Here is a 16754-nt window from a genome sequence, read left to right on the forward strand (position 1 = left end):
CAGCGCATTTGGAACATTTTCACTGAGAGGACGGGAAGTAGCTATTGACAACAGTGATGCCCAACATAAAGCTTGCCATGGAAGGAGCCTTGCGTGCATGAAGAAGAAGATAGTAGGAAAGCAGAGATTCAGAAGACAAAGCATCTCCAAACCTCAACCTGTTCTTCATTACTGCATAACAAGTATTTATTTCATGTTCTTTCACTTTTTACAATTAAATATGAGAATTATTGATATCCTGACTAAGAGTTACAAGATAACCAAAGCTTGCTTCAAGCCGACAATCTCCGTGGGATCGACCTTACTCACGTAAGGTATTACTTGGACGACCCAGTGCACTTGCTGATTAGTTGTGCGGAATTGCAAAAGTGTGATTGTGATTTCGTGCACCAGATGCCTCTACTGACGGTTTTGTTCCACTTTGGTATCATCTAAATTTTGGTGGCAAATACCAAAGCAAGAGGCATATGCCTTCAGTATCAACATCTTTAGCACTTGCTGCTACTCTTGGAATTGCTGAAACTGTGCTTTTTTCCCTTGGTTTTGGCATCATTATGAACATCATGGGTATACCTGCTATATGTCAACCTTGGTTGATTATTGATCAATAATTACCTTGTATATTTATTTTGTGTCAGCATGTTACCAAAAACATGTTTTCACTGGTTCGAATTCTGTGCCACTTTTTGTAATATTGGGAATTTATGCAAGACTACTGTTCTACTATATTTCTTAAGTCCTATGATATATTTTGGTACATTGCACTAAACTTGCTATATCAGCCTTGGGACTTCACATTTGGTTTTGTCAAGGGACAAGTGAATAATGATATGCTTACAAGACATTAGTCAATAAACCTTAATTAGGCTCTTCGTTTTAGAAGTTGACTTTGATACGGTTGTAATAGACTGCTAGTTTGATGAGTTACTATATTTTTATCAGGGAAATTGTAGTGCAGTTCAATGCTGATATTGCTGATGGCATGCCATGGAAGTTTATTCCTACTCAGAGAGGTTTTTCTTTACTTAACACCTTACTGCATGTATGCTGTATTTCCATCAGGAAATAGAATTATAACTTGTGCAAGTATTCATTGAGGAACTTTTACTTATAATTTCTTGGAACCATTAAGTTTACTTATATTATATTATTCTATTAAAGTTCCATTCTGCTAGCTTGGAGAGAACTATTGATTATCATATTAAATAAAAAAGCTTGGTTGTCACAATTTAATTTCTATAGAGACTGATATAGTATTTTCTGATCTGGTTCTAGTTGCATTTACGGTTAACACTTGCTAGATTGGTAATGTAGCATTATTTGGTTATTCTAATAGGTAAGAGTCAAGCCTGGAGAATGTGCCCTTACATTTTATACAATTGAAAACAAAAGTTCCACTCTAATAACTGGTGTTTCTACATATAATGTCACTCCTATGAAGGTAATGACTTTGCTAATATGTAGAAACTATAATCAGATATTCAGTCATGTTTTGCTACATTTGTAAAAGTAGTTGTGTTCATGCTTGCTACTTGAATGGTTTGGGTAAAAGATTGGATTTGATAGAATAAGAGAATACTAATGTGGGATTGGTAAGGTGATAAATATCTTAGTTCTTTAATCAATGAATCTAGGGAACAGAAAAAATATTTGCTAAGGGATCAACCCTCTCATGGGACTTAAGCTAGGTCGGGCTGGGTTAGCAGGGTTCCTGTTAAAAAACATTTGCCGGGTTAGCTTTTTTTTAATTAATTAATTTGTTATTGGTGCAGAGAATTGTGGGGTCTGGAGTAGTGTTTCTTATCATAGCATGGTGCATACAAATGAGAGGGCCACTATTTGCCTCCATTTTCAACTCTCTCATGCTTGTGCTTGTTGGCTGTTGCGGCTTCTTTCATGTTGGATGAGCAATTGTATCTTAGAAGGTACATATATAATAGACTTTTCTATGCATGTTGTTTATTATTGGTTTTGGTATTAATATAGATATATGATTTGGTATATATGCAATGTGATTGGAGTATTGATGATAGTGTGTAACTGTGTGGACTATACATGGTTCTATGGGAAAAGAACAAAGAGATGAAAAGGTAACTTATTTTTTCATTTTTTTATTTCAGCTTCCATCAATTGAAGTTGTTACAAATTCACCACCAACTGAACGTGATCATAGGCGGCCACCAATTCATGTGCTTGTCATATGTCCAACTCGAGAGCTTGCAAGTCAAGCGGCTACAGAAGCTGTTGAATTGCTTAAGTATCATCCTACCATTGGTGTTCAGATTGTAATTGCAGGGACGAGACTTGCCTTAGAACAAAAACGAATGCAAGCAAATCCTTGCCAGGTAAATCCTTCTATTATTGCGGCTGAAGTGTTATTTCTAGTGGAATAGAACCATGCACACTTTCCAAAGGACATGTATATAAGCAAACAAAAAGATCAGTAGTTTTTCAACATTACTAAATAACCTTTTCATATAGATGCTGAATATTATGATCTATTAGGAAATAATCACTAATGTTTTATACATGCTATACAGATCCTTGTTGCTACACCTGGAAGGCTTAGAGATCATGTGGAGAATACTGCTGGCTTTGCAACTCGGCTGATGGGTGTGAAAGTGTTGGTGCTCGATGAAGCTGATCATTTACTAGACATGGGATTTCAGAAAGATATTTTAAATACAGAGTTTATATTTTGAATTATAGTTCATGTATCAATACACTTTGTTGATGTATGGTTATTACTTATTATTATAGTTGATATATCAATACACTTTGTTTATGTTTTGAATTATATTTGACTTGCTTGTTTATAGTACTTTTCTTTTAGTTTGATAATACGATGAATTTGTTTATTTTTTAAAATATTATAAATATTTGAATACAAATTAGATAAAAAGTTGTATTAAATTTATATTTATTTTGTATGAAAACAAGTTTATTTTGTAATTGGAAAAATAAAAAAATTCTATTTTACCTTATTGACGAATTTACAGACGGATTTTCTATCTGTAATCAGAGTGTGAGATGATTTTCCAAGGTTCAAATTACAGACAAAAAATCTGTCTGAAAATTCGTCTGTAATTACAGACGGAACGTCTGTCAAAAAATCCGTCTGTAATTACAGACGGAACGTCCGTCGAAAAGTTCATTGTCTTCCGGAAATGGATGAAGAATTTACAGAGGGAAAATCCGTCGGTAACTGGTAAAAATCCGTCGGTAAATAATTTTCGACGGGGCTTTTACAGAGGGACAAAATCCGTCGGTAATTTCGTCGGTAACCAAAAATTCGTCTGTAATAAAGACTAAATCTGTCTATAAATCTGTCTGTATTAATCCATTTTCTAGTTGTGTATTCCTTTGAATGAGTGAAGTGGGTTTTGAACCCAATTGGGCCTAATGCTTTGTATTAATTTCCTACACCATTAAGCAAACTAATCACACATACAATTTAGTTTTTAACCCACTAATAATATTTAATCATCATAAATTAATTTCTTGTTCGTTCTTTAAACTCAACAATTGTGATTAGAATTTTGCTTTAGATTATTTGATTGTATTTTATTTATTTGACTTTTTATTTTGTACGTACACTTGATATTTAATAAAATCATTATTTTGTTTCTATTATTTAGAATTTTGACTACTAATTATATAAAAAATAAAAAAATTGAATTTAACTATTAATTATGTTAATTTTTTTTTAAAAAAAAATTGAATTTATCGCTGAATTTATCAGAAAAAATCTGACAGTAAGTAAACGTGAAACAATAGTGTGGCACCAAAATTATTGGCGAAAATTTTTTGTCAATAACTAAATAGTTTTTGGGGCAAAGAATTCACTGCAGAATTCGCTGGTAATTATCGTCGGATTTGCAAAAATTATACTGCCAAAATTTCGATGATAAATCCGACAATAATATATTTATCGGCAGATTATTTTTATTATTTCTCCAATAAATCTAATATTATTCACCATTTTTTTGTAGTATTTTTTTCCCTAATTGACTGTAGTTAATTACACCTTTAGTTAATTACTTAGCAGAGTTATAATAAAAAATATTAAATCCCTAATATTTTGGTCGAGTTTTTGTTGTCCAGCCCTCCGGACACCAATTAATACGGGGATGCGCATTTGGATAAGGTCCTGTAATACACTCCAATTACATTACATGTGTACTAAACAAGCATAACACATGGGATTGAGTCCGGAATACATGCATGCATAGCCATATTCAAACTTTAAACCTTTCCTCCCCAAACCACAACTTTATTTTTCTTCATTGTTGGGAAAGAGAATTATTGCGTAGCATAGGGTTAATCATAGATCGTCAAAGTACGAAACCTCACTATAAAGTGTACGTGATTTAGTGTCGGTTTTTTAGGGATTTAGTGGCGGTTTAACTATCTACAAGAGCAAAGTGTTAAATAATGAACGGATTAAAATAACGACATATGTCTCGTTAAGTCATTATAACAACTAACAAGAGAATCAAAAAAGAAATTTCTATATATCAAGTGACACTACGCATCACAAAATTAGAGAAAGTGATGGATAATATTTTAGAGGATACTATATGCCACGTGAAGTATTCTTTATTGTACTAGTCTTTTTCTAATTTCTAGTACTATGCGTATAAACTACGTACGAAGCATCAATGGGGTTGAAAATAGTATAGTTTGAATTTGAAAATGTTAAAGTATATATATGCAAACATATTATTTATTCGTAGCTTGTGCATTACGGTGCTTGAGACTTTGTGAGAGGGACGTCACACTGCATGCACGCGTAATTCCCACATTATTCTATATACATATTGTTATTATCAATATATATAATATGTAAATACAGTACAGTTAAATGGCATCGGATTCTGATCAACATTACTTGTTTAGGACAATCAATTTATATTGTATCACCTAGCTGTTGGTTTTACACCAAAATTTTCACGAAATTTTTTTAACTAGCTAGTTAAAGTTATATCATTTTTCTAATGAACCATTGGTACCTATAAAACTCGGGCCGTATATATATAAAATCAACAAAAATTAAAATCAGACACTAATGTGTGTATATATATATATATATATATATATATATATATATATATATATAATTTAATTTATTTTTAATATATATTTATATTTTATCATATATTTTATATTAGTGACTGATTTTGGTATACATGTAACATAATTCTAAAATCAATTACCAAATCAGTTACTAGTATAAAATATTATAATAACAATTCTTCCAAAAATTTAAGTTAATAGGAGAAGTAATTTTATGACATAATATCATAATTTATATGATCGAAAGATTTAGAGTTCAATTTTTATTATCCCTTAAAAAAATAGCATAAGCAAATTAAAAGAAAAAATTTATGCAAAAATTTTTAAACAAACATTAGAACAGACTTATTTAAGAAAATATGTTAGATATATAATTATTTATTATATATTTTTTTATTAAGTTAAATTTTTAAAAAAAATAATTTTATGACATAAAATATATATTAAAATATAAAATATATTAAAAATAAATTAGCATGATATATATTTATATATAAATACATAATGACTGATTATATATAAACATAGTAGTTTTTATAAACCCTCGATGTTGACACATATGGACATGCTAATACCAAATAGTATAGTATATATAAATAGTTTTTATAATAATATTTTAATATTTTTGTTGATATTAAACTACACACTAATGATTTTTGATAATTTTTATGTCCATTTTAAATATATGAAGCACTTGAAAGAGTAAGGAACTAATTTGGTTCTTCGTTCCAATTTCGTGCATAGCTTAATTAAGTCTCTTAAAATGGTCTTTTAAATTTAATTTTATAATTTAGTCTGATCTCTTAATTTTCAATTTGTACTTCCAATTTTGAAATCGTAACTCAATTTTCATCTCTCAATCACTACAATTTTTAATGTCGTGTCATGAATAAAACCTAAAACAATATCATTTCAATTCGTTAACTCTGTAACTCCCCTCAGTTCTTCTCAAACCCATCACCATACGACCACGCATGCAACATCTAAAAAAAAATAAAATAAAATAAAAAAAATAACTTTTGCGGCTCTACCATACGTTGGGGCGAATCTGTCACAAGCACATTGTTAGCTAGGTTATTACTAGACCTTTGTTCAAACTATAAGACTAATCATTTGGTCTATGAATGCATACCCAATAGAAGTTTACACTATAAGAAACACGCATCTTTTGGTGTATGAATGCATGCCCAATAGATATTTACACTATAAGAAATACGTTGAATATCGTCAGTGTTAATGGCGGTTATTATTGGCAAATTTAGTGGTATTTTTTACGTCAGATACGAACAAGATTTAGTTTTCAGAATTAGTTACTGTCGAATTTTATATTCCACCACTGAATTCGATGGTAATTAGTGGCGCAAAATCTTATTTCAATAGCGCTAACTTTACCTACGGATCTTTCGTCGGATTCGATCGCTCGTATATCGGTTTAGTGAAATGCTATGTTTAGGTAGTTTACTGGTGGGAATTTTTGCTGATAAATTCGACGGTAAAATTGGGATGAAATTCAAACGTAAAATCCTTCCCCCTCACTTCTGCGAACTCATACTATCTCTTCTCTCTCTCTTTCTTCTCGTCTTCTCTCTGCGGTGTTGAAGCTGCAGCCATCGCCACCACCACCACCTGGAGCTTCCACTGTTGCTGCCGCTGTACGTTGTTGCCGTTGGAGCTGTCGGGCACTACTGGGGATATTTGGAATGCCGCCGTTGTTCGCGTTCATGGCCGTCAGCGGTGGTCATGTTGTTGCCATCACTACCGCCTCCTGTCACCACCACGCCCCCACCATCCTGCAGCCACCAGCAGAGATAATTTTGGTATAGTTTTTTAATTTTTTTTTTCAGTTTTTTTTGTGAGTTTAGGATTTTGTTAGGTAGTTTATCAAATTATTGATTAAATTAGTGTAATGAAGTTTGTGATTAAGATTTGATATAATTTTCTTTTCTAGAGATTTGTGAGTTTAGGATTTTGTGAGGTATTTTATCAAATTATTGATTAAATTAGTATAATGAAGTTTGTGATTAGGATTTGGTATAGTTTTCCTTTTTAGATTTTTTGTGAGTTTAGAGTTTTGTTAGGTATTTTATCAAATTATTGATTAAATTAGTGTAATGAAGTTTGTGATTAGGATTTTTTATGTTAATTTAATGTAAATAGAAATTAAATTAAGTTAAGATAGGTTAAGTAGGGTAAGATTATTAAGAGTGTTCAAGCTGTTAGAAGACTTTGTTTAGTTTGTTGAATTAGTTTTACCATATGAATTTAATAAGTTATCTTTTTATTAGGATGGTGCTATTTCTCTGAGATCAATTGGAGTTCGCTTCTTTCGTATTTTGAGCATCCGTGTTTCAGGTAGGTTTTCTATCTCTAAATATAATCAATTGTTTAAGTTTTATGCCAGACTTACTTTTCCTAGGATAGCGTTTTAAGACAGAAGTGGGAGAAGGTCGCGTAGAGGTGCCTTCTCAAAACCCTTGTTTGCTAGAAAATTGTGGAGTTATAAGAGGTTGCGCACTAGAATGGTTAGGATTTGATGTGTTATTGAATTTGTGTTTATTTTAATTTATGACTGTAGTTATTTTCTTTGTGAAAAATGTTAAATTATTTAGTGGATATCTTTGAATTAAGAGAAAGTTTTGCCGAAATTTTGTTTAAATTGTTTAAAATGTGTTTGGTTTGTAAGAAAATGATAATTAGATTTGGTTGAAGATTCTAATTAGAGGAGACACCCTGTTGACTTTTCTAAAAATTTTAATAAGTTGGTTGTTGGATGAATTCTAGGGTATTTATTGCAAGATGATTCCAAGTCATCATCTGTGGATGTATGATAGGACAACAATGGACTGGGGGGTTAAAACCTGAATTCTTTGAGAAGAGTTGGTGCGTTTGTTGCATGTCTTCAACATGGAACCGTTTAGGTCTCAAAGGGTGTCTAGGTGTTCATGCTATAAGTGTTAGCTAACTAAGTGGTTAGGACTTTTAGATATAACACTTCACCTCTATTGTAATAGGTTCAAGGATGGGTATTGGATGTGGACAGAACATGGAGAAATGGATGAGTAAGGAATTAACCGATCTGCCTCGAATTTCAATATGTCTGGGGGTCAATCAACGAGGGTTCCGGTGGTTAGAGAACTAAACATGGAAGAAATGAACTGGGGGGTGGGGGTAACCAAGAGGGATATGAGATGGTGTTTCATGTAATAGGTGTTACTGATACAAAAGATCGATGATGAACAAGAGCTTAATTCGGAGGCAGAGAGGTTTTATCATCTGTTAGAATCTGCCACAAAACCTTTGTACGAGGGGTCTGTTCATTTGAAATTATCTTCATGTGTTAGAATGATGAGTATTAAGTCTGAGTTAAATCACACCTAAGAGTCTTTTGATAATTGGTCCACCCTCTGCAACGAATTAGTACCATCGGGACTAATGGCATCCCCCGGAGCCACTACGAAGCAAAGAAGTTAGCTTCAATATTGGGTCTAAATTCAGTGAAAATCAATTATTGTTTAAATGGTTGTATGTTGTATTACAAGGGGACGTATATCTAACTGCATGTAGATTTTATGATGTACTAAGATTTTATGTCGAGAAAGAACGGATTGGTAAAGGACGGTTAAAGAGAATTCCAAACAAACGGATACACTACTTGCCCTTAATCCCTAAGCTAAAACGATTGTATGCATCGATGAGTTTGACCCATCACATGACCTGGTATAGTAACAATAAGAGAGATGATGGTTTTATGACGCACTCGTCACATGGAGATACTTGGAAGCACTTTGATAGGGTCCACTCTACATTTGTGAGCGAGGCTAAAAATGTTAGATTAGCTTTGTACACTGACGGATTTGCATCGAATTCTAATTTCGGTAAAGCGTACTCTTGTTATCATGTAGTAGTGACTCCTTATAACCTACCTCCCGAAATATGTATGAAAGACCCATATATGTTTCTAACTTGTATTATACCTGGTCCAAGTAATCCAAAGGCCAAAATAGATGTCTTTTTACAACCCTTGGTGGATGAGTTGACAGAATTGTGGGTTAATGGTGTAGAAACATATGATATTTCAACCAAGACAAACTTTCAATTGCATACTGTATTGATGTGGACCATTAACGACTTTTCTGTGTACAAGATGTTATCAGGTTGCTCCACTCTGGGCAGAATGTCGTGTCCCATTTGGAAACACTTTTCTTTTATCCGTCGATTATAAATACGAGTAACATTCTCTTTTTGACGAATAATATGATTGAATGCTAACATTCGTTCACTGTCTAAGTTATTCAACTCATCGAACATCGCATTCCAATAATCCCTAATTGGAAACCCATTCTGTCTCATTGCTCTTATGGTATTAAGATTATTTTCCAAAGGTAAAATTGCATCATGGCCATAACTAATTTATAAGGAGACTTGTTCGTCGATCCTTTTGGTGAATTTTGATAAGCCCATAACACTTAACTTAAAGTCTCATGCCAGATTCGAGGTCTTTGACCAATTTGTTTCTTAATCAAATTGATTAAAATTTTATTTGCAACCTCAACTTGGTCATTTGCTTGCGCATAATATGAGGACGAAGTCACCATAGTTATATTTTTTGATGCTGCAAAATTTTTAATACGATGACCAGTGAACATGCTACCCTAATCAGTGCTCAAAGTTTGAGAAATTCCAAATCGATGAATTATATATTTTTCTATGAAATTGATAATTTCATTCTGAGCAACTTTGATTAAAGGAATAGCTTTGACCTATTTCGTAAAATAATCGATAGCCACTAAAATATATTTGGGATTTTTAGATGATGGGGGATGAATAATTCCAATAGATCCAAAGCCAATCTTCTAAATGGCCAAGGTTTTATGATCGAATGTAAATCATAAGTGAAAATTTGTTGTATTACTCCATGTTTCTGACATTCTTGACATGCTTTTGCATACTCAATACAATCTTTGACCATAGACGGTCAATACACTCGATCACGTCGAAGTATCCATTTCATTCTTTCGCTAGCTTGATGAGCTCCACATATACCCTTACGGACTTCACCAAGAGCGATAACTACTTTAGATTGCCTTAAACACCTCATGAGGCTTCGTTCAATGCTTTTTTTATACAATTCAACGCCTATCACCCTAAAATTCAATGTCTTTAATTTGATCTTTCGATCAACTCACATGTTAGGATATTTTAAATATTTTACAATTGGTTTTCTCCAATAATCATCATCCCACTCATCAATTACTAAAATTTCTCTTTCATTGATAGGAGTAAGGATTGTTGAACCTCTATCAACTTTCCTAAGATCTCAGGTGGAATTTTATATTTCAATGCAATTTGAGCCAACTCATTAGCAACCTCATTTCAAATTCTTGGAATATGAACCAATGATATTTTTCAAAATGCTACTAATAACTCCCATACTATTGACAAATATCTTTGCAACTTTTCATTATTACACTTGAATTCTTTTGACAACAGTTTTAAAACTAATTGAGAATCCCCTAAGATTTGGACATCTAATGCCCCTTGTCGATCAAAATTTCTAATCCCAGAATCAAAACCTCATATTCAGCTATATTTTTCGATTATGGATATTTTAATTCGAACAAAAATTTTGATGGGATACCTTCTGGAGATATAATCAAAATACCAACACTAGCACCATCCTTGTGTTTCGATCCATCAAAGTACAATTTTCAAGGTTTAAATTCAATATCAATAATATTTTCCCCCTGGTCATTAAAATTGGTTGGATGATCAACTAAAAAAAATCTACAATGACCTGACCTTTAATGGCCTTAGCCGGCGGGATGTACTACAAATCAAACTCAGTTAAAGCAAGCATCCATTTTTCCGATCGACCTGTTAATATTGGGTAAGACAACATATACTTAATTAGATAAGTTTGTGTAGTAACTTGAATAGTTTTTGCAATCATATAACATTTTAATTTTGTACAAGCATAATAAAGAAAAAGGCACCATTTTTCAATAGCAGAATATCTTATTTCGATATCAGACAACACTCAACTTAGGTATTAAATTTTCCTTTCATGCCCTTCCTCATCGTTTTGAGCCAGCATACAACCAATTGTATTTGTTAAAGCCGCAACATACAATTTTAAAGGTTCAAAAGATCGGACCGTTGTCATTACAGGTGTTTTCGATAAATAATCCTTAATCGAATCAAATGCCTGTTGGTGTTCTTCCATCTATAAATATTGGGAATCATTTTTAAGCTTCACCAAGGTTGAAAAGATGCGTGTTCAATAAGATAAATTAGAAATAAATCGACTAAGAAAATTAACTTTCCCAAAAAACGATTGAACCTCTTTTTTTTCGAATTAGGAGGTGAAAATTCTAGAATTGCTTTCGCTTTGTTTTGATCAACAACAATGTCTTTCTTTTGTACCATGAATCCTAAGAAATTTCTTGCCGAAACTCCAAACGCCCATTTCAAAGGATCCATTTTTAAACCTTTCTTTTACATATTTTAGAATGCTTGGCTTAAATGATCGAGATGTTAATCCATCGAATTTGATTTCACCATTACATCATCGATATATTCCATAAATTTCTTAATGTATTCATGAAAAATAGTATTCATAACACGTTGATATGTTGCTCCAACATTCCTTAAATCAAAGGGCATCATTATCCATTCATAAGTTTCCAAAGCTCCAGGGCATCACAAAGCTGTTTTCGAAATATTTTCTTCAGCTATGACGATTTGATTATAACCAGAATAACCATCCATGAAACTTAAAATTTCATTACCTGCCGCTGAATCGATTCACATGTCTGCCACAGGCATAAAATACTCATCTTTGGGAGTAGAATTATTTAAATTATGAATTTCGATACAAACACAAAGCTTCTCATTCTTTTTTATTGCTGGTACAATATTCGATACCAAATCGACATAGCGAGCGGTTCGAATAAACTTTACTTTGATTAGACTTTCGATTTTTTCTTTGATTTTGATATTAATTTTAGGGTCGAATCGTCTAGGTGTCTGTTTCACTGGTCGAGAAAATGGCTTCAATGCCAATCTATGTTCTACCAACGAACGATCAAGACCATGCATTTTAACATAATTCCAAGCAAAACAATCTTTTAATTCAATCTATAAATGATCAACTTCGTTCGAAATTGCTCATTAATATTGTTACAAATATAAGTAGGTCTGTAATCACCATCTTATCTTAGATTAATTTCTTTAAGTGGATCTTAGGATTCGAACCCTTTTTCATATGAGTGTCATCAGCTGAAGTTTTTTCAAAACCTAAAAGCTCCAAATTATAAATGCAATCGAAAATAAAATCAACTAGATCATCTGAAGCAAAGCAAACTTTATTATAGACTGAATCAGCAGTTGAACCATTTATAGCACTAAGACCTTTAGACATTTCGACGTCAGACTGATCCATAATATTAATCCTAGGAATGAAAATACATGAAGCATCTAACACACAACTAAACTCGATTTAGGAATTGAAGCTATACTAGGAATTGAAAATACTAAATTGAAATCCCTATTCGACTCAAATTCATCAGAAGAATTGTTTCTAGAACATGAAACATTTTTTACAGAATCAAAACAACTTAGATTATTATTTAAAGAACCTAAATAGCACGACACATCTTGTTCATTAGCCATAACAAGATGAAATCGAACTTTCACACTGAACCGAATCACTCTCAGCTAGTCGGAGTATAATCAAGTATTAGGTGTCAAAGCTTCACTCTAAGTCCTTCTGAAGTTAAAAAAGCAACCCTCACAATTATAATAACTGAGCATCATGTCAACATCAAGAGGTTTCAATTTATCATTATACACCTTCAAATTCACAAGCATTTGCTCAATATAAAGGCTTGAATCTGCCTTTATTACTTTAGACTTTTCTTCATCAGTCCAAAGAAAAATACTTTGATGTACAGTCGAAGGCACAACCCCAACACCAAGAATCCAATCTCGACTAAGTAAGGCATTATAACTTGTCTTTGAACTGAAACCACCACAAAAATCGTGGTTCGAGATGATGACCCTACTTGCACTTGGAGAGTTACCAAGCCTTTTGCAGGTGTTGATACTCCACTATAATAGGTCACTGAAATGTTTGTACGTATCAAGTCATCGAAATGTTTTTCCATCTTGATTAGCATCCTTTCCGGCAACAAGCTAATTGCCGCTCCTCCATTGACTAATACTTTATTGATGCAAATACCACTCATACAAGTGGTGATGTATAGAGGTTGAAGGTGGATTTTTGTTCTCAGTTGGTTTTTAAAGCATCCCAACTCTTCATCTTCACGTACAAAAGCAAAAACCTCTTCATCTTTGACATCATAATCTTCACTCAAGCTTCCGTCATATTCTCCCAAATAATCAGTTGGTATAATGAAAATAGTGCCTACTATTTCCTCATCTCCTTCATCAAAGTACTCCTCATCTAAATCAACATTTTTTTTCTTTAACATCGACATGGACTACTGCAACAGCTTTGCCCTTCTCCTCTTTTGTTGGGAAAGGAATTTCTTTCGAATAAGTTTCCCCATCAGATGAAAAAACAATCCGAGTATGAATAGAAGGAGTTTCCCCCTTGTCTATTGAGGTCGACGATCTTTCTGACTTTATTTGGCACACAAATCTTCCACCTCGATTTTCTCTAGTTCTTCCTTGAAGATATGGGTAACGTTCTTGATTATAACCTCGATGACCCCTTTGAGGATTACGCCTATATTGTGCGTCTTGATTGAAAAACTCTTGACAGTTCTTGATCTATTGGACTCCTAAAACTTGTGAACGATCAAGTGGAGGAACAAAATTTTCCTTGAGAGCTTCAGAAACTATGTCCCTCTTGTCGTCGAGGGGGATGCCTCTAACAAATCTGTTCCTCCTTATGAGCTAGATCCTTTTTCATTCTTTCCTTTTCAAATATTATCGCAGCCTCAACATCAAATACAACATTACATCGAGGACACAAAGACACATATTGATCCTTTAATTTCTGCTACATCAGAAATTCCAACAGCCCCTCACCAACACCTTGATCAAACATTTGTTTCAAAATTTTTCAAAGCAGTGTCAAATTCATAAATAAAGTCGACCATGTTGATTCCTAAGAAAATAGGCTCAGCAAAATTTGCTCTAGTATCAAAAGGATTAGTATCAACTTTCATGTCCTTTTTACTATCATCAAACTTCAATCTCCCTTTCATAATTACTTCTTGAATCAAGCCCCTGAAACAGGCACAATTATTAGTCGAATGGCTAGTTTCTTGATAAAATTTACAAATAATATTTTTCTTTTAAATCTTTTATCGAAAGTAGTGTCTTGCCTTCTGGTAAAATCAATTGTTTATCTCTAAGCAACACATCAAATATTTGATCTGATTTTAAAATATCGAAACTATACTTTTTTTCATTCCTATATTTCATATCATTAGCTTTATCAACACTTATAATTTTCTTAAGCAAAAAACAAATATAAGGTGAACCTTTTTTCAACTCAGCCAAATCGACTTCAGAAAAATCAACATCAGACTCCTCACTCGAGGATTCCATCTCAACATATGAAACCTTTTCTTTTTTCTCACTTTAAAATTTTTCTTTTTCTTTTCGAAGAATTTCTACCTGTCGAACCTTTTCAGCCAAATGAGCCAAATCAGGTATATGTGCATTAAGCAACTTTCGATGCATATAAAAACCTAACTCAATAGTTGCTATTTTCACTACTTCATTTTTGGGAAGTGACACGTAACATCGACTTCGAGCATTCTTAAAACGAATCATAAAGTTTTCAATCGACTCCCTATCATCGCGCTTCAAAGCCACTAAATTAGTGATTGTTACATTTAATTCCCCTCTATAAAATTGAGAATGAAAAGCACTCTCCAACTGTACCCAAGTTGCAATCGAATTAGGCCTGAGATTTGAAAACCCAGTGAAAGCATTCTTCGTCAAAGAAGAAGGAAAAAATTTTATTTTCAAATTTTCATTATTTACTAAATTGCCTAATTCGACCATATATTGAGCGATATATTCAGTAGTCGATTTACCAACCTCTCTTACAAACGTTGTTATTATCTTAGGATTTTTTACCCTCTAAGTACTTTTGCCATTTGTATGATAGCAAGAAATGTAGAAACAAATATGGTTAATTCATAAAACCCACATTGAATCGGACCTTGTTGAGAACATTTTTGATAATTTTCGTGACTTGATAACGTTCATCACGTTGATTAACTCGCATTCGAGCCAATATTTCATCTACATTCTGATCGCGTCGAACTACTCTAGAAATCTCTTCACCCAAGTATATATCATCATCCCTATTTCTAGGCATGTTCTACAAATCTTCTAGGTTTACTTTAATATTTTGTTGATCACTTTTATCATAATCAACAATTCTAACAATCCGCTTAATTTGTCTAACAAGACGTTCAAACTTTGTCTCGTAATCTGTGAAATTTAAGATAGTAGTCATCTGTTACATCAATAAAAATGAATAAATTTGTATTATTTATTACTGATAATATATAATGTAAACAAAAAATTAAGTTAATACAAACATAAAATGTGAGTATAGTCATAAAATAATAATAACATAAACATCACAAATGATCCGTGTGGAGAAATTCCTTGTTAGCATCGTTAACATTGCGTTGGAGGCAGGAGGGTAGTTTGGGAGGAGGATTGATGACTAGATCGTCATCTTAACACTCTGCATAGACTGCTTGAAGGTGCTTGTATAGTTTAGTTGATCGTGCTCTTCATGCTAGTCACGTCAGCATTCTAGGTATTGAATCTTTGTTGGAAGAGGGTGATCTTCCTATGCTGATTTTGCTTAGTCTCTTAAATTTTAATTTTTAAATCTTAAATTTAAAATTCTATATCCTATATTGATTTTAATTTGTTTTACTTTCAAATATTTTTTTAATTTGAATTTTAAATTTTTTAATTTTAACTACTTTTTAATAATCAATTCTTGATTACTTTATTGATTGAAAAGTATTGGTTCCAGTACTTTCTATATGTCGAAATAGATACCAAACGCACTTTTAGAAATCGGTTTGACTAAAGAGTATTGTATTGTTGGATATCTCTACTCAACTAATATTTTATAACCATGTCTTCTTTAGCGCCTTCTCTAATCAACCAAAGATCTAAGCTAACATCTCTGGACATCGAGGATTATCGAACAAGCGTAGAATCAGTGGAAGATCATTTATGTGTGTTGTTTAAGATCATTTCTCGATTCCGAATATGGAATAATAATGGCACATAATATTTTGAAAAATATTAGCTATTATCTCCATGTCAATTACTGGATCATCATTGAGCATGCAATCAACCAGGTTATGGACACCTAAATATCATAATATAAAATACTCATGAAATTTCAAAGGGAAATCCAGGACCCATATCGGATGAAATATGGATGGATCATATACAAGATTCCATAGTAAATTAGGTTATGGATTTGGCCAAGGAAATGGGGATATGCTATATATTCTTTCTTGGAGGAGTTGAATGGCATTCTCTTCCACGAGTTATATATTACAATATATTGGAATGTGAATTTACGGTGATACTACACGTGCAAGCGTTTTTATAATTAAATCCAATTAAATTGAAATTCAGCAAAAGCTAATTTGCATGTG

Source organism: Arachis hypogaea, chromosome 15 (assembly GCF_003086295.3).
Source record: "Arachis hypogaea cultivar Tifrunner chromosome 15, arahy.Tifrunner.gnm2.J5K5, whole genome shotgun sequence".
Taxonomy (NCBI): Eukaryota; Viridiplantae; Streptophyta; class Magnoliopsida; order Fabales; family Fabaceae; genus Arachis; species Arachis hypogaea.